Genomic DNA, 18,873 nt, shown 5'->3' with positions numbered 1-18,873 from the left:
AGGGAATCAAATAAAAAGACACAGCAGAGCTAAATGGAACTAAAATCTCCTGAAGTGTGAATTCCATTTAAGTCTAGAATTCCTGATTTGTGAGGAGATTCAAAATTTGGCAAAATCAATTCTCCCTGATCTAGTTGTTTGTGTCTTCCCCTTTCACTGATAAATCAGCACTGGTTGTCTTTATACTTGCTATTATAGCAACAGCATAATTTTGCTAGGATCACCAAATTGTTATTTTCTGATTTTATAGGGTACTTTTCACTTGCATTAATATGCTTTGCAGATTACGAGAGATCACTTTATCAACCACAAAAATGAAGTGACAGCTGGGCTGGAAGGCAGTAATCCTGTACTGCTGCCAGCTACCCCACACAACAATATAAGGCTCAAGGAATACAGAAGAAAGCTTATTCAACTAAAGAACCTGAGGAAATTAGGTAGGTAGAATGAGGAGCTGGCTTAGCTTGGAGACACATTCTTTGTTATAACAATTCAGACTGTCTACCCAGAGAAATGTTAAACTAGGTACTCCTTGAGTGTAATAGGTTAGGTCAAACATTAAAATGATCTTTAATCATTGTTTGGACAGCTGGGACATTTAAAATCAGCTGCATCTTACAGAGCAGTATTTTCCTCTGATTTGGGCTGATTGAACCTAGTTTGAGCCCTCAGTGTTCAGCTTGGCCTGGGGAGTGCCAGCTACATTCCCCAGCCATATCCATGACACAGATCTGTCAAGGAGGTGATTCCACACAACATCATAGAATTTAGTAGTTTTACAAGCCACAAATCTGGCATTTAATCTCAGTCTTGAATCATCAGATGTTTTATTGACTCTGTTGATGCATTGAAGTTTCACAATGAGTAGGGTGACCAGATAGTAGCTGTGAAAAAACAGGACAGGGGGTGGTGGGTAATAGGTACGTATATAAGAAAAAAGTCCCCAAAAACAGAACTGTCTCTATAAAAACAGGACATCTGGTCACCTTAACAATGAGAGACCAAGGGAACAGAATGAAGGCATCTGAAATAAATATAATCATTTAAACCTGGCTTAAGGACGACTTAAAAATCAATGGAGGCTTCTAAACATTAGGATTGTCCCCTCAGTGGATCGAGAGGAGAACTTAAAAGGACATGTCTGGTTTATCCTACCATATTCTCCCAATATAAAATCAACCTCACCATTAGTAATCTTCATAATGGTCTGTGTTCTGTTGCAACCGATGGAGTGAGCTGTAGCTCACAAAAGCTTATGCTCAAATAAATTTTAGTCTCTAAGGTGTCACAAGTACTCCTTTTCTTTTTGTGAATACAGACTAACACGGCTGCTACTCTGAAACCTGTGTTCTATTGGATAGTGGTTTGGCAAGATTTACAATAATGACTAAAAACCTAATCTTACACTCATTGCAATCAAAGGGAGTCTTTCTGCAGGCTTTAGGGAGAATTGAACTGGGCCTGAAGTGGCTCATTGCTCCAATTCCTATTTATGTGAGTAACCCCTTTCGCTCTGTAAAGACTGATTTAGTGAGCAGGATCAGGTCATATGAACAGTGATGAGATGAAGGTTGCCAACATTCCTTAAGTAGGTTATATTTTTAGGGGATACACTGATAATAGTCTCATATATAGTATTTTGCGAGATTTCCCAAATATTAATGCCTGATTGCAAACTTTCTTAAAATTAGTTTGTTGCTAGTATTTTTTTTTTTCCATTTCCATGGCTAAACCATTAGGATCCTGTTGGCTAGAATCTTAATACCCAGCAAATCCTTTTTCTGGTTATTTCAGTGGAAAGTTCAGACGATTCTCCTTCTTTAGGAAGTATAGGGAGACCTTTGTTTTCTAAGATTTCAGATCAACTCTGTCTTATTTTATATTGCATATAACTGGTTGGAAAAGTGAAGGAATTTGTCTTCTATCGGGCTTTGTTAGGGATCCAGAACTGGTTTTAATATTAATAATTTTCCTCCTTCTCCATTTTCTTTGTTGTCAAGCCAAAATTTCATCAGTGTTATTGCTTTTATTCTAATAACTCAAGAGGAATCTAATAGAATATTTAGTTACAAGCATCGATCACACTTTTGGTGTTTCGCGATGACCATGATAATTTGTCATTAAAATAATATGATTTGCTACCCAGAGTACCTCTGATTCTTTAATTCAACTGATTACTCACCTGCTTGTAGAATGATAATCATAAATTGCTAAATACTTTTTCAGTACTCAGCATTTTGTGTTTTAAAAGGGGCGAACACAAAATATAAAGGGGAGTGCTAATCAAAGCATAACTTCAAACAAGACTGAAGAAATGAGTATGCATGTGTTTACAGTTTTGGTATTTTAGTATCTTTATTTCTGATGTCTCTTCAACTTGTTCTATATTTTAGGTAGTAATATATAGGATATTAGATATTTTAAAGCATTACTTCAGGAAGCATATATTCTGATTTTGCACCTTAATTGAATTATTAATGAATTTCATTGTTTTGAAATATGCCCATTAATCTACTAATACAAAAATATTCATAAGGTCCCTCTAATTCTAAAGCTCTTCATTTTATCTTAATTTAAATGTCAAGACAAGGTGATTTATCTTGAAAACAAACTTGAACATTAAAATTACATTGTAATGCTACATCCTGAAAAGTGATACATCAAACACAAACTAAAAATGCAAATTTTTCTTGGTGCCTGTCACCTCATTATCTGTGAAAATCCATAAAAAGTTTATATGCCCTTAACATCAAACACCACTAAGGACTAATTTACTTTCTAAAATCTTTGCCATACACACTTGGGAACATCTGTCCCTGACGTTATTCAGAAACATTCTGGATCAGCAGTTTAATAATAATTTACTTATAACCTTTATCCTTTCACATCTTGTGGTTTATAACATATTCGTAATTTTACATTCCATACTCCAGGTGAATGGTACAGAGTATATAATGGGAGCCTATTGTAATTTAAGGAATAGTCTTCTAAAATAAAGATGTACTACAAATGCACCCATGAAAACATCATTTAAACCAGTGGGCCAAGTTCTACTTTCCGCTCCTTTGGTGTAAATCCAGAGTAACTCCAATTATGTCAAAATGTTAACCTGGATGTACACAAACATAATTAAACATCAAATTTGGCTCATTAATTACAATATGCAAGATTGGAAGAACATTGCCATTGACTCTTTAATTTGTTATACAGTATATTACTTGTTAGAAATTATCAAAATATGGAAAAACTATTTCTGGAAAAAATGAAGTTTCAAAATTTCTTTGCAGGGCTTGAAATGGAACAATTTTCATTTTACATAATTTTATGATTTTTTCAAAATATTTTAAATTATTGTTTTCCCACCTTTATCATCTCCCGTTTCCTACATTTTCCCCTTTTTACCACTGAGTTCAATAAAATGAACAATGCTCATGTTTTCTTTTTTTTATTTATCTGGTCTATAAGTTTTGCAAATTTAAGGAAGTTTTGAAAAGCGGAGTGGAAAAAGAAAAAGTAGGGGGAAAAGGTGGTATAGAATTCTATTGCATTCAGTGTTGGCAGAGGGGGGAAAGGTGGAAAAGCAAAAATTAAAACTTCATATTTTTGAAAGGAGAAATGTAATGGAAGACCTTAATATGAAGTAAAAAATAAAAATTAATTTTGTTTTGTAACTTGCTGTAAAATTAATAGTGATATTTTCCTGTTGTTTTTTTTAATTTTTTTTTTTGAAAACCCCAGTTTTTGGCAGGAAAATTTTTTGCCTGAAAAATTTCAAGTAGCTGTAAGACTGATGCTAATGAACTTGAAGAATAATGTATTAGTCTGCAGTACACTGAGGTGGTAAAGTCTTACTAACTTTTTTTGGTATTAAAAGGTAGTTGTAGAAAAGAATGATTAAAGAATCTATATTAGATTTGCAGATAAGGAAGTTTAACCATTTGACCTCCATTTCTACTAAAATCAATGTGAGTTCTATCAATTACACTGGTAGCTGGGTTATATCTGAACTAGTAGTGATGGGCAAACAACAAAAAGCAATAGGTCTTGGATGTGCATTTAAAACATCAAATGCTTAAATAAACTATCCAGATTTCAGACTCCTATTTCCCCTTCCCTCTTCACGATTCTTCTAAAGATGACCACTCTTCTTCTGTTCCTGTGTTGATTAAATGGGCTCATAGCTCTTGGCCTCCTAATTACACTGTCCTAGAGATAATGGGATTAGAAACTATGCAACCTTTAAAGGTAATTTTGCAGGGCCGGCAACACTGGCTGGTTCTTTGTTGTTCCCTGGTTGCTGTTCGTTTCATATTCCATATGTCCAGATGTTACAATGATGTCTGTACAATGGAGGAAGGGCTTACGTTGACCAGCGCCTTGATGAATGCATTTCAAGGGAATAAGAAGGCTAAGGCATATTATGCCACCATGGAGTTCTGGTCATCATTTGTATGCTCTGGAGACTCTGTGCTTTTCAGTAACCTATGAGAACAGTGATCTTTTCTGACTGGTATATGTATGTGCAGGTTATTTCAGACTGCTATGAACTGTAGACTGTGATGCATCTGGATCTATATGAACTTACTTGTATAGCAGGTTTGTGGCAGCAGGAGGCCGCATGGTCATCAGACTCTGAGGAAAGAGATCACAGATCAGGTCATAGATCTGTTAAACCTTTTTGACCTGAGTGGCTAGTAAAAGTTCAGGGCAATGAGGGTGTTCCAGTTGGAAGCAGAAACTGATATGGAGTCTGGTATTTTCTTTGTATATTGCACGTAAATAAATGAGATTGCATCAAAGTCCTGATTCTCTGAATGCTGGAGGAACCCCCAAAAACAAAAGGAGGGGAGAGCTTCTTTGCTTATAGCCCCAAACCTCTTTGGCCAGCATCATGCCCTCTCTTCTTCCAGGATCAGACACTATACTTGTTCAGGCTGTCTTTCTCAATATCTATCTGCACTTCAGCTTTATCCAGCCTCTCTCACACAAAAAATACCCAGTCAAACCCTCTGCCCACATGGTGCTAGTTTCTGGGCAGCCTTCATTACACCTTGTTTTAGGAGGGGTTCTTTAACTGTCTCTTACAGCTAGTTTAAATGAAGGGCATGTTCGCACCCATGATCTTTAACCCAACTCATAAGAAGGTTTAACCGAAATCATAGAAGATCTAATAAAGCGTATCAGAGGAGGATCAAGATGGAGGAGGCCAGGGATAGATCCAAATAAACTTTGATTCAAGGACAACAGCAGCAGGTGCATTCAGTGCTAATGATGCTGCAGATTTCATGGCTGGCTTATGTACGCCTGCAGCCAGGAAGTAAGTGACAGTTAGAAATGCACAGTGTACATTTAACGTCTGTTTTAAGGCTAAGGTTTGTCTTGCAATTCCACTGAGCTTTGCTAATGTTAAATGGACATATTTTCAGAGCAACTGCCCATTAAACTAACAGGCATTATGGAAAATAGCCATGAACAGATTTTAAAAGCAAAGCCCTAGGTGGAAATACAAGACACATTATATGTCAATTACATTCCATTTAATAATGGTGGCCTTTTTATTACTTCAAAATATGGACATATTAACATTATTAAGGTGGAGACATATGTTTCTTCATGGGACCTGACAATCAATTGATTCCTTCCTGGATGTCATTGTAGAAAATGAAGCAACAGTTCTGCTTATCATCTGTTCAATAGCCTTTATTACAAAAAGATGTAATCGGTCCTTCCCTTTTTTTTGGCTGAACCCTGATTTAATTTTTAAAAATATAAACCTGCTTTCTATTTCCACTGAACAGTTCAGTATGTATTATATGAGGTGCAGTATGTTGTGGTTCTGTATGCAATTTTTCTTCAGCAAATCTGAATGAAGTTTTCATTTGGCTTTTAAGTTTCTTGAGACCTTGCAGGCATGGAGATAGTTTCTCCTCACTTTGAAACAGCCCTGGCAGAGATTTAAATATCTTGTGATGGAAGAAAGGCAGGCAGATCTTCAACTGTCATTTGCTCAAGAACAAGGAAGATCTTCCTTGAGAAGAACACCGGAATTAACTAAATTGACACTATTGAAAGAAAAGGAGGGGGGGGGGGGCGGGCAGTTCTTGGAAACAGAGCTTATAAAAATTTGTGAATATTCATCCCCTCTCAGGATGTGCCAGTCTTTCTCACCAGCTGGAGTAAGAATTAATGATGCTTGTAAAAAGATAATGTTTTTAAAAATAGATTTATTTTAATAAAGGTAATATTTTTGGAAAAGTAACTCTTCTGCACTGGTTCAGGTTCTGTGGAGAATGAGTGCAGTGAAGTACAACATTTGGAAAGGGAATATTAGCAGAAGTCAAATAATACCTATTTCTTCACACAATGCACAGTCAACCTGTGGAACTCCTTGCCAGAGGATGTTGTGAAGGCCAAGACCATAACAGCGTTCAAAAAAGAACTAGATAAATTCATGGAGGAGAGATCCATCAATGGCAATTAACCAGGGTGGGTAGGAATGGTATCCCTAGCCTCTGTTTGCCAGAAGCTGGGAATGGGTGACAAGGGATGGATCACTTGATGTTTACCTGTTCTGTTCATTCCCTCTGGGGCACCTGGCATTGGCCACTGTCAGAAGACAGGATACTGGGCTAGATGGACCTTTAGTCTGACCAAGTAGGGCCATTCTTATGTAGATAGTATTTCCCATATTGCGTACCAAGTATAGTAAGTGAATAGTACAAATTCTTCATGTAGAGCAGGGGGTCTCAAAGTCCCAGCCAATGGGCCATCTGCAGCCCGAGAACCTCCCCACTGTGGCTCATGGAGGAGAGACGCATGCAGCCGCAATGTCAACTGCAGGCGCCGCCTCCCACAGCTCCCATTGGCTGCGGGAGAGGGACAGAGTTACCATCATTAGTTGCCAGGCAGTCAGCATCATTAGTTGCTGGGCGGAATCAGCCATGGTGGGAGCATCATCAGTTGCTAGGCAGAGTCAGCCATGGAGGCAACGTCACTTTTTTCCATGATGAATATAAACAAGTCAAAATACCGAACACAACTATCTGATGCCCACCTTGCTTCAATCCTGAAGGTTTCAACTGATCAGTCACTGAGGCCAAACATCAACAAACTGACAGAACTGAAGCATTGCCAGGTGTTGGTAGGTGAAGAATTTTATAAAGTTGTATGACAGTTTTATTATTTCTAAGAAATTTGAAATAAATACAATATAAACACTTTTTTTTTCTGAACACTATCTTCAGTGACATTATTGGCCCGCTGGGAGGATTTGAGGACTGGCACTGGTCCTAAGGTAAATTGAGTTTGAGGCCCCTGATGTAGAGGAGCACACTTTTGGTGCTCTAAGTTTCCAGGGTCAATTGCCAGTGATAATCACAGTGGTTGTATGTATTTGGATGTGAAGCCATTACTAAATAACATAACGGATAGGCCTTGAACTCCTGTGATCTTGTATGTTTGGGATTAGTTTGTGTGTGCAGGGATGTAATATGGTGTGTCAGTTCCCCTTGTTGGACACCCATAAGACTGCTATGAGGGGTCCAACCACTGAATCCTACATATCCTCAGCTTGCTGAGACTGGGCAAAGTTTAGGCATTGTTCTTGGCTTTGGGTTTCTAGGTGTGCACTCCAGGTACAGACCTCATGTCTGACAACTCTCTTGGTAGTGGGGACCCTGCAGTCCAATTGTCTAGGCCTGAAATACAAGATATACATAGATCTAGACAAAATAATAAACATACCTATCTGCATTTTCTTGCTTCAGGTTTCTCACCACTCTGGACAGTTCTTTGTCCAAAGCCCCTTGAGCTGCACAGAATCCTTCCTCTGCAGCTCATGATATCCCTCCAGAAACATTTAATCTCTCTGTAGGTCAACTAGCTTTTCTTGTTCTTGGCTGGTCTGCAAGATATCCTTTCCCCCCCACCCTGCTATCAAAACCTGGCCATTTCTTCCCCTCTCCTACCCAAAGCATCCTGTGTGGCTCTGAATCTTTCCCGGACCCACTCAGCCTCTGTGGTTTCTAAAGGCTGGCATCAACCCCTTGGGTTCTTTATTGTGCATTTGAGGATTTTCCACTCGGACAGCATCCTGTAGAGAGGTAGGAAAAAACTAGATTTCACATGCTTCAACTAATCCATTGTCCCAAGGTGTTTCCACCTTAATAGGATTCCATCAGGTTCTAATGATCCACCATTGTATCTGCTGTGGGAGGACATGGCACAGCCCTTGCCAGCAAATGGATTCCACATTCACTGAGTCAGTCCATGACATGACATAATGTTTATAATAACTTCATAGGATCAGTCAGAATTCATAAACTGTGAACACAGTCTCCTCCAAACATCACAGGTGGTGTAGGGTGAAATGAACCCTGGGGTAGAAGGCTGGAATAGGGTCTGAGACATAATGGGGCTTAAATAAAACATGGGCTTTCAGTTGACCCTCTGCTAAAGTTGAATTTAATCCATAGTGCATGTGATGATGCAACTAGTAGTTGATCCCTGTAATTTACTGTCAGCTGTGGCCTTTAGCTTAAGAGGTGGGAGTTTGTGCTTCTGGTAGCGAATGTCCCAGGTCTGTTGCTGGTGGTGACTGTGTGTCCATGGTTCATTACACCAAGATTCCCAAAGCCATTCTGCACAGATGAGCTTCAACAATTACACTCTATTTAAAAATGTAGCCATTATACAAGAAACAGTAATAAATTCTGCATGAGAATAAGTATATTAAATTAAACCTCTTCAGATAAAATGTAGGCCTATTTGCAGAATGTCTGCTGCGTGCCAATGTGATTCATTGAACCCTGATAACATTTGAGATCCACATCCGCAATAAACAATGCCGTCTGTCACATTTTAAGTTGACTGACTTGCATTAATTTGTTTATCACTTTCTGTTGAAGTCAACCTCATTTTCTGATGTTTGAACAAGCTCGGAGTACAACATGTAAATATTGCAAAACTTAATCAGATAGTATTAGATCCTCCCAAGCAAACAAACTGCAGTTATAATCTCTGGATATTATAGAACTCCTATCTTTCCCATCTGAATTTTGTGGAGCTCATTACGGCGAAGTAGATGAGGGAGTGATTTATTCTTTCAGGTGATTATCCTAAGTTAGGACATATCTCTGATCAAACCTTGTAGAAAGTGGCTGGTTAGAAAATCCTACAAGAAGCCCAATGTATTAATTAGCATAGGCAAAGTCCTATTCATGTAAATGCAAGTATGCTCCGAAACCATGCCAAGCTCTAGAATATATTTTTGTATGGACTCTGCATGACATGTCAGAGGTTTGTAGTGCTCTACTTCTGAGAGCACTACAAAATTATTTGGAACAAGGGGCCAGGAGCTCCCATGAAATTAACTTTGCTGTTGATAACAGATACATTGAAAATGTTTTAGAATTCCTACTTGGTACTGTATATTTTTATAGTAGTCATTATAACAGAGCTGCACAAAAGGAGCTTGGATTAAACACTAATCATTCCGCAGAAAGCTACGTGCTCTGGTATAGTATTGCATACACATGTAAACAGATGACTGAGCAAAGTGGGGAAGCAAAGTTCACAAAAAAGGAATGCACTGCTATAGTCAGTTGGATACCAAACTACAGGCATCAGCAAAATAATGAATCTACGAGAAGCTGTTAGCAAGAAAAGAGAGAAGCTTTCCTTGATGCGTGGTAAAAAGAATAGGATTCAAAGTGATGTCAGGAAGAAGAAAGGTAAAAGAGTGAAACTCTGCTGGGGTGAGAGAAAGTTCGGACTCTGTCCCTTATACCTAGGCTTCTTTGCTGAACATGTCAACAAGAGAACCAACTGGTGCTATTGTTTGGTATGCTTTATGATGTAGACACTTGTTCACTTGGAGCTGCAGGCCAAACTGTGATTAGATGACAGTGGCTGTCAGTCGCAGCTCACTGTAGGACAGTTTTGAACAAATGACATGGGGATAAAAGGCTAATTATTGCCAATTCTCTCGGCTGATTAATAAATAATGTAACAAGGGTCCGAAATATTAGATCCTAATATTTATTTTCCTGATATATTATAAATCCTCATTTACAGTTATGGGGTCAATTATGCTGCTTTATATGCTTATTTTGCTGCTTTTAGTTTGTTTTATATACTGTATGATAAAACTTTAGTCAATGACTCTCATCCATGTAACAATACTATAGACAATGGGTGTAGCATTGAATCTGCCAGTCTACATATAATTTTATATTGATTTGGATATTGTCACTGCATGATCTGGGGTTAAGGACTGTGCCTGGATCAGGTGACCAAGGATCACGTGCCGGCAGGCTGGAGGCCGCATTTCCTATAAGATGGGCTGCCTGCTTCCTGAGCGTGGGACCTGCAGGGAACAGAAAAGTGGTTCTGTGGTAGAGCCAGGATGGTAGCAAGCTGGAAAAATGTGCCAGAATTTAGGATCCTCTGGAAGAACTGCAGAAAACCCTGCATCCAAGGCACAGGGGAAGACCTAAGATTCCTTAGGAGTGATGCTGAGAGCCTTGCTCCCAGAGCAGAATGACTGTAGTCCATAGAAAGAAGGCTAGAGAGGGCCAAGGGTCAATAGACAGCTGGGCACAGTGCCTTAACGGAGGGTGGTAGGGGAACTCTGTTGACCAGAAAGAAACAGCAGAGACTGGAGAGTGCCAACCTGATGTTTTAGGATCAAAATGGTTTAATAAAGTAGACCCGAATGGGGTGGGGAAGGGTCTGTTACTAAAACCCCTAGTTGCATATGAGTTGATTAGATAAACAGAGGGAAAACTAAGGTTAGGGTGACTATAGTGTCAGGTTATGGGATGGCCTGCACTGGGCTGCGCCCTGAAACAACTATGGTGATATACACAGGTGGTTATCAAATGTATGAATAGGTTGGAGAGTGGTGAAGGAAGCGTTAATGTTGATAACAAATGCTCAGTTATTTGGCTACTGCACATGACACTGTGCTGATTCAGAAATGATATTAATAATTTGTAAGCATCCATAGAGGAATTTAACGTTTGTCCAAAGTGCAGCGAATTAAAAAAACCCAGTGTTCCTACTCATATGCTGAAATACTATGAATGTGACATTTGTCTGAGTAAAGGAAAGTGGCTTTAAAAGAGTTATTTCATTTGGTTCCATCTGAAATGAAGAATAGGGAATGACTTGAAAAGGATATAACGAAAATAGAAATGGGAAGATATGGGTTATACCATGGTATGGAAATTCATAAATCCTTTCTGATATCGAGAAAAAGCTTTACAGATAAAGACACTAAAGGAAAACCATTACGAAGTCTTGGCTCCAATTCAACTCTAGTTACACTGGTGTAAATATGTAGTAACCTATGGAAGTCTGTGGTGTTCTTCAGGATTTAAATCTGTGTAATGCAGAAAGGATGTTCAATATTATCAGAAAATGAATTGTTTTTTGTTATGCTGTCATTCCTACATACTATTTAAAATTTCATTCAACTGAATTAGACCTTTGTATCAATATTTACCCATTGTCAAAGGAGAAGAGAGACTGTTACAAGGTCAAAACAGTTGAAATGGGTTATTTGTAGAAAATCTTAATGTTTGAGAATTAAGATTACTACCATGGACATGTGATTCTATAGCCAATTTACTCAATATACAAATTCACTTTGTAACTGCCAGCCCCGCAAACTCACATTGGCCTCTGACAACCAAGTTAGGTTCTTTCCTTCTCACACAATACTAACACTGTTATTTATATTTTGTTAGTGCTTATAGGCCCCAATAGAGGTTTGGACTCCATTGTGCTTGGCCCTATACCACACATACGAAGACAAAATCTCTACCTAGAAAAGTTTACAATCTAAAAGACCCCAGGACAGATGGGTGCATGTAGGGATGTAACGAAGTAACATGTCTCCAAATTACAGCAAATAACCAAATATAAGAATCCAAAAAGAGAAAAGTACTTTGTCTCTTTTGTAATACCTCTGAAAGTGAGAACAATGTAAAGGACAAGGTGATGCTTTAAATCCAGCAGCATGACTTCTCCCCATATACTGTTTTTTCATCAGAAGATGGCAGCAAAATCTCAGAAACCACCATGTTCACAATTCTCACTTTGGATCACATGTAGGGATTATATAGAGAATGCATGGTGGGGTGGAATAAAGGATCTGTTGGATTTATCTTGGGATGCCTTCTTCATTAGGGTCACCCTAAATAAGTCTGTTAGTCCTTTATTTCCCATTATACCAGACTGCAGTTGCTACATGTGTCATATTTTGCAAAGTAGCTGTTATAGAAATATTTTAACTATGTATTTCTTAATAAGATGAGTGCTTTTTTCATATTCCTCTACCCGTGAAAGCAAAGTCTTTTAGTTTCATTAATCCAAACTGCTCAGGGTTCAGAGCAGGGGAAAAATTAGAACATAACATAAGAACGGTCATACGGGGTCAGACCAAAGGTCCATCTGGCCCAGTATCCTGTCTTCCAACAGCAGCCAATGCCAGGTGCCCCAGAAGGAATGAAGAGAACAGGTAATCATCAAGTGATCCATTCCCTGTCGCCCATTCCTAGCTTGTGGCAAACTGAGGCTAGGGATGCCATTCCTGCCCATCCTAGCTAATAGCCATTGATGGACTTATCCTCCATGAATTTATCTAGTTCTTTTTTGAACCCTGTTATGGTCTTGGCCTTCACAATATCCTCTGGCAAGGAGTTCCACAGGTTGGCTGTGCGTTGTGTGAAGAAATACTTCCTTTTGTTTGTTTTAAACCTGCTGCCTATTAATTTCATTTGGTGACCCATAGTTTGTGTGTTCTGAGAAGGAGTAAATAACACTTCCTTATTTACTTTCTCAACACCAGTCATGATTTTGTTGACCTCCATAATATCCCCCCTTAGTCATCTCTTTTACAAGCTGAACAGTCTTAGTCTTATTAATCTCTCCTCATACAGAAGCTGTTCCATACCCCTAATAATTTATGTCACCCTTTTCTGAACCTTTTCCAATTTCAAAATATTTTTTGAGATGGGGTGACCACATCTGTATGCAGAATTCAAGATGTGGGTGTGCCATGGATTCATATACAGGCAATATGATATTTTATATCTTATCTACCCCTTAATGATTCCCAACACTGTTTGCTCTTTTGACTGCCGCTGCACATTGTGTGGATGTTTTCAGAGAACTAAATACTAATGAAAACTAATACTAGTATGAAACCTTGTGATAGCTTTTCTGTACATAACACTTCGCAAGTTTGTTCTGATATCCTAGGACTTTCTAGGGTTGGAAGTGAGTGTTGTGTGTCCCATTGGTAAATTAGAAATATTCCCTATCTGATGATAAAAAAGATCCAGTTTCCAGCCTAGTGGATTAATATATTGTTATGGAAGGTGTCCCCAGGTAGCACTGTTACACAGTCTTGTTAGTTATTTTTTTAGGCCATGTATAGATTACAAGCGAGGGCTGTGATTTTCCTCCTTGTATACACATAGTCATGCTACCTCTCATCAAGCTAGCACAAGTATAAATTGCAGTGTAGCCACAGTACCATGGATAGCAACAGCAGAGGTACACTGAGCTGTGCCAAGTACATACCTATCAGTTTCATGCAGGTTTGTACTTGGCATGGCTCAGCCATGCCTCTGTTTCTGCTATCAGTGCTTCCACAGCTACACTTCTATTTCTACTGACACTAGCTCAAGGAGAGTTAGCATGAGTATGTGTACATGAGCCTGGAAATCACACCCCTACCTGGAAGTGCAAACACAGCCCTAGTGGGTGAGTAGTGTACTGTCTTTGAAGAAATGCTGTGTTTTGTTTGTAGTACATGGGTTCATTGGAGGAGCTGTTGCAAACAGCGAGAGACTTTGTTCTCCTTCTTTAGCCTCTTTCTAATTCTGGAGCTGGAGTTGTTTGTTGGGAACTGAGCACTGGTGTTGGGGCTGAGGGTCTTGAAAGAAGTTCTCTAGCTGCGTGCTCTTTGTGGCCACCTCTGTTCTACACTGGCGGACGTGTGTGTAAATGATACAATCTATAATAAGAAAATACTCAGATTGTGTGCCTCTGATTTCTCCTCCCAAAGGAAGTGCTAACTTGCATGACCCCAATATCTGTTGTCCTACAGGTGTCCCCAACTGCCTGCCGAAGGATCACAATATATTAGAATCTTACAGATTTCAGTAGAAAATAACGTTTGTCATTTTTTTGCATCATCCAGTGGAATATCATAAACATTTGTATGTACTTCATGTTGTATGAGAGAGTTCCACAATCCTATGGAGCAGTTATTTTCTATTTAACCCATCAGACTTCAGAGTAATTTCAAAAATATGTATTGCGTTTCTATAGGACCTTAGTGGTGTCACCCCTATTCAATTCTACAGGAATTTTCCCTAATGATTAATCTGTCACTGGGGCAGGATTTTAATATTGCATATCCTGCACTTCAAATCAGGATAAGATAAGGGTAGTGGGAAAGGAAGCATTTCTTCAGAAGGGTTTTTTTTTCACTTTTAGAAGCTGAAAACAGACCAGATGGAAATAGACTGGTGGGCATAATAAGTGTGAGGTGGTCAAAATTGCATGCTAAATGTATTCATCACATGACTGTCAGTGCAAGATAGGTAGTGTATATGTGCAATTACAAGTATATAATGTACACATGTACATAACATTAATCTTTTAAAAACTTGTTAATGTGTTGAAATGTTACTTTGTACGAACAGTGAAAATTCGTTTACGACTGTATGAAGATCAATAATCAATTAGATCCTTTGAAAATAACGGGGAAATATTGTAAAGACAGCAATTTCATGGCTTTGATTTTCTTCTTGGATTAGAATACAAAACCTGTTTCATTTTTTTCCCCAAGGCTTTTTCCTTGTATGCCCAAAGAAAGGCAAGAAAACCTATGCTAGACATATTATTAAATTAAGGCTGTTTTAGACTCAATTTGGCTAAGGGTTAAATCTTTTAATAATACTTACATGATAATAGGTTAAAATCTTTTCTTGAACTATTCATTTTAGCTAGGAGGAGCATTTTTCGTTCTTAATTTTTCCCAGAAATATTTCCACTTCTAAAATTACTAATTTATAGAAATTTACTGCAATGGAAGGTCCATTGAGAATCTCTCCATACCAGTAGATGTGTGTGTGGCAGATATAAATATCCAACTTGCAATAGGCAGCTGCCTATGAATTGTTACTACAAAGGCAGTCTGACATGTTTTTTTCTTGGAGTAAAGTGAAGACTTTCAGAAAATGCTGCTGAGTAGCAGTGCTCTGGAAATGGACCCAGAGCATATGGCAGATTTGTGTTTTGTTGTGGTCAATATCTATTAAGATATTGAAAGAGGGGTAGAAGTAGAGCTGTAGGAAAGCTACAAATATTTTACTCAAGGAATTTTTTTTCCCACTGAGTGCTTATTGAGCTAGACCACGATTCACCAGAATTTAACTGTTCAAATATACTTAATTTTTTTCACCTTGTCTTTATTCTGTGGATTGATGGTGAACAGTTCTGACTTCCTAATATATGATCGCTCATATTTGAGCTATGTTGCATAGCTGCACACAATTGGCACAGTAGTCTTATTTGTTCTTTGATTGCATGAGCAATAACTCTTACAGGACCTGATCTAAAGCCCTTTGCAGCCAATGGAAGTCTTTGACTTCAGTGGACTTTGGATCAGGCCCATAATCAAGAGAGTAAGAGGCTGAAGTCACAAAGGCTTTCAATTTTGCAGGGACAAGTAACAGTTTTTAGGTAGAGATAGTAGATGGAATTAGGGAATTTTAAAATATTTGAAACCTTTTCCCTTCTGAGCCACAAAAAGGTTGCCTGAGGCATCGTTTTTAGAAGTATCAGGAAACTGTAAGATTGATTGGCTAGGTCTAGAATTTAAATTGATTTTTTTTCTTGTTGCGGTCACACAAAGTAATCCATGTATTTAGTCCTAGTTGCCAAGGATGTGGTCAGGAGATGAACTGTAATTCAATGGCTTCTGTGCCAGGAATTCCAGAGAGGGATTTTAAGCACCTCTCTTTGTGTGTAAAGTGACCTAGTGCATCCTATATAAAATACTCCACTTTTTGTGACAATAGCTTAGATATGAGCTTCCACATTCCAAGACTGCTTTATGCAAACATTAGTGCACATGAAACTGAGTCACTGAAATATTTGTGCAAAGTGGTTTGAAATAGTCATAAAACTCGGTTTCAGTTCACATGACTTTCCTGAGCCAAAACCAGTGGGGTTTATTTGTCAGGGTCCAGGTATACTTCTTTGGGTCCACGAGAACCTGAACGTTTTGGGAAACTTGACCCATAATGCATTTCCCTCCTCCCTAAATAAACTTAGCAATGAAACCTGAAACCACGTGAGGTTTGCTGCTTTTCTGTGGAAACTTCTCCAGAAATCTAGATACTAGGAGTGATGATACATGTGTCTGAGGGCCTAGTGTGGAATTTAGGATGATTTAAAATTGAATAGAAGTCTATGAAATCTGGATTTTCATATGGCTCCTACAATTTATTTTGGATTCAGTACATGAGATTTTTGGGAGAATTCACTTACTGCTGAAGGTACATAATTAAGGATATTTTTTTCCTGTTTGCGTGGGCTTCTAGGAAGTGAGAAATGAAGGTAATTTACTTTGAGAGACACTGCAAATGGTATGCTTTTGACTAGATTCGCATCTTAGATGAGTAGAAGACCTCATAACATGGCTTGGAAAATCCCCTGCTATGTATGTATGTGAAAACCATAGCAGCAGATTTTTTTGAGATGAGCATCAGTATATGCTATGCATCTGAAATTAAAATCTGTCCCATTGTTTTTATGTTACTAATCTACATGGGGGAAGTTAAGATTTAGGAAAAGATCATTGCAAAGGAAATGTATAGGGCTTGACTGATATCACACACTGGTTTAATTCCAGGGTAACTACTGACCTAAGGGGAGGTTTCAGATAGCAGCGTGTTAGTCTGTATTCGCAGAAAGAAAAGGAGGACTTGTGGCACCTTAGAGACTAACAAATTTAGTTGAGCATAAGTTTTCATGAGCTACAACTCACTTCATCCGATGTATTCAGTGGAAGATACAGTGTGGAGATTTATATACATAGAGAACATGAAACAATGGGTATTACTGTACACACTGTAATGAGAGTGATCACTTAAGGTGAGCTATTACCAGCAGGAGAGCGGGGGGTGGGGGGGGGACCTTTTATAGTGATGATCAAGGTGGTCCATTTCCAGCAGTTGACAAGAACGTCTGAAGAACAGTGGGGGGTGAAGGGCGGGAATAAACATGTGGAAATAGTTTTACTTTGTGTAATGACCCATCCGCTCCCACTCTCTATTCAAGCCTAAGTTAATTATATCCAGTTTGCAAATTAATTCCATTTCAGCAGTCTCTCCTTGGAGTCTGTTTTTGAAGTTTTTTTGTTGAAGCATCTTCCCCATCATGATTACACTAGTCATTCTGTTAAACCTGATCAAAATGGTTGAACCCTGAAGCCATATTCAACAGTCCAGGAAATATGATATCCTGTCCTGGAGGAAAGAGGTGGCAAGCTCCTCATTCCTAAATGGATGGTGAATATGAAACACCATGGAAACGCATTTTGGTCCTGCGTAAGGGCTGACAAATTTGGCCTCTGTGTCTATCTTCTACTGCTGTACCATGAAGCTGAATTCTCCTATTCAGCAGCCTGACATTCTGTCAATTAATATAGCTGACCTTGACCACTGTAATTTTAACCAAAAGTGGGAATTTAGATTTGTGAAAATAAAATTCATGGTTCTGTAGATGAACAAACAAAATATTGTTAGTTTATCTTTTTTTCACTGTAGATAATTAATCATCTCCTGCGTGCTCAAATTATATCAAGAGAAAAAACACTGACAGGTATTTAAACAAAGTATCTGATTCTACTCTTGTTACTTGTGTATTTGTTTTTAATTTGTTTGTTTTCTCCCGTGCCAATTTCTTCCTCTATTTACATTTGCCTGATTTCCATACTTCCTGCTAACCTTTAAATTCAATGTCAAAATCCTAGTCACCTATAAAATCACAACATAAGGACGGGGGAAATTACAGGCTAAATGCAAAAATGTTATAGTTTTCTTTGAAATATTTCATAGTATTGTAGTTGACTAAGTATTAGGAGGTTTTTAATAGGAATAAATGGTGATTACTACTAAAAATGGTTTTGAGAACTTTGTCATTGCTGTAAATTGTTTATAAAAACAATATTAAATTCCATTGGACTTGAACTACTTGTTTGTTTGTTAGTCTCTATGGTGCCACAAGTACTCCTTTTCTTTTTGCGAATACAGACTAACACGGCTGCTATTCTGAAACTTGTTTATTTCTATCATTTAATTTCATGCCTAAGTGAACTATTAAATCAATCATGCTGTATTTAAAGGGCAGCATTTGCATTGGTATGACCAGTGAGTCATAACCAACTATTTACTTTTTATAGCTTAAAGAATAAGAGAACATACAATATTAGTAAATGATCCATAAACTATAGTTTAATGTGGGTGAAATCTGTACACTTTAGCGTTTTGTTTAGAATTAAAAAAAACCCAAAGTCCTGCTAACGCCTTCTAGAGAAATCATGACATGTGCTTACATTAGGATCTAATTATTTCTTTTTAATTGTGCTACAGTTACTATTCTGGATCTTGCATCGTACAAAATGCATGGACTCCAAAATACTACTTGCTTCTGTGGGAGACTTGGGTATGGAAGAAATGCAAGGCATATACTTAGGGTGACCAGACAGCAAGTGTGAAAAATTGGGACGGGTGGGGGGGCAATAGGAGCCTATATAACAGAAAGACCCAAAAATCGGGACTGTCCCTA

At 38.2% G+C, this 18,873-nt stretch overlaps 1 long non-coding RNA gene across 1 annotated transcript in view; it reads left to right on the top strand.

Annotated features, from left to right (window-relative positions):
• Positions 1-9,638: 9,638 nt before the first annotated feature.
• LOC125643107 (uncharacterized) overlaps positions 9,639-18,873 on the top strand; it is a 278,185-nt gene continuing 268,950 nt past the window's right edge. Inside the window, exon 1 of the long non-coding RNA XR_012670069.1 lies at positions 9,639-9,731. This is a non-coding gene — a long non-coding RNA (uncharacterized LOC125643107). The remainder of the gene's footprint in view (positions 9,732-18,873) is intronic.

The sequence above is a fragment of the Caretta caretta genome, chromosome 9 (assembly GCF_965140235.1).
Source record: "Caretta caretta isolate rCarCar2 chromosome 9, rCarCar1.hap1, whole genome shotgun sequence".
Lineage (NCBI taxonomy): Eukaryota > Metazoa > Chordata > Testudines > Cheloniidae > Caretta > Caretta caretta.
This window is presented reverse-complemented; position numbering and strand designations above follow the sequence as displayed.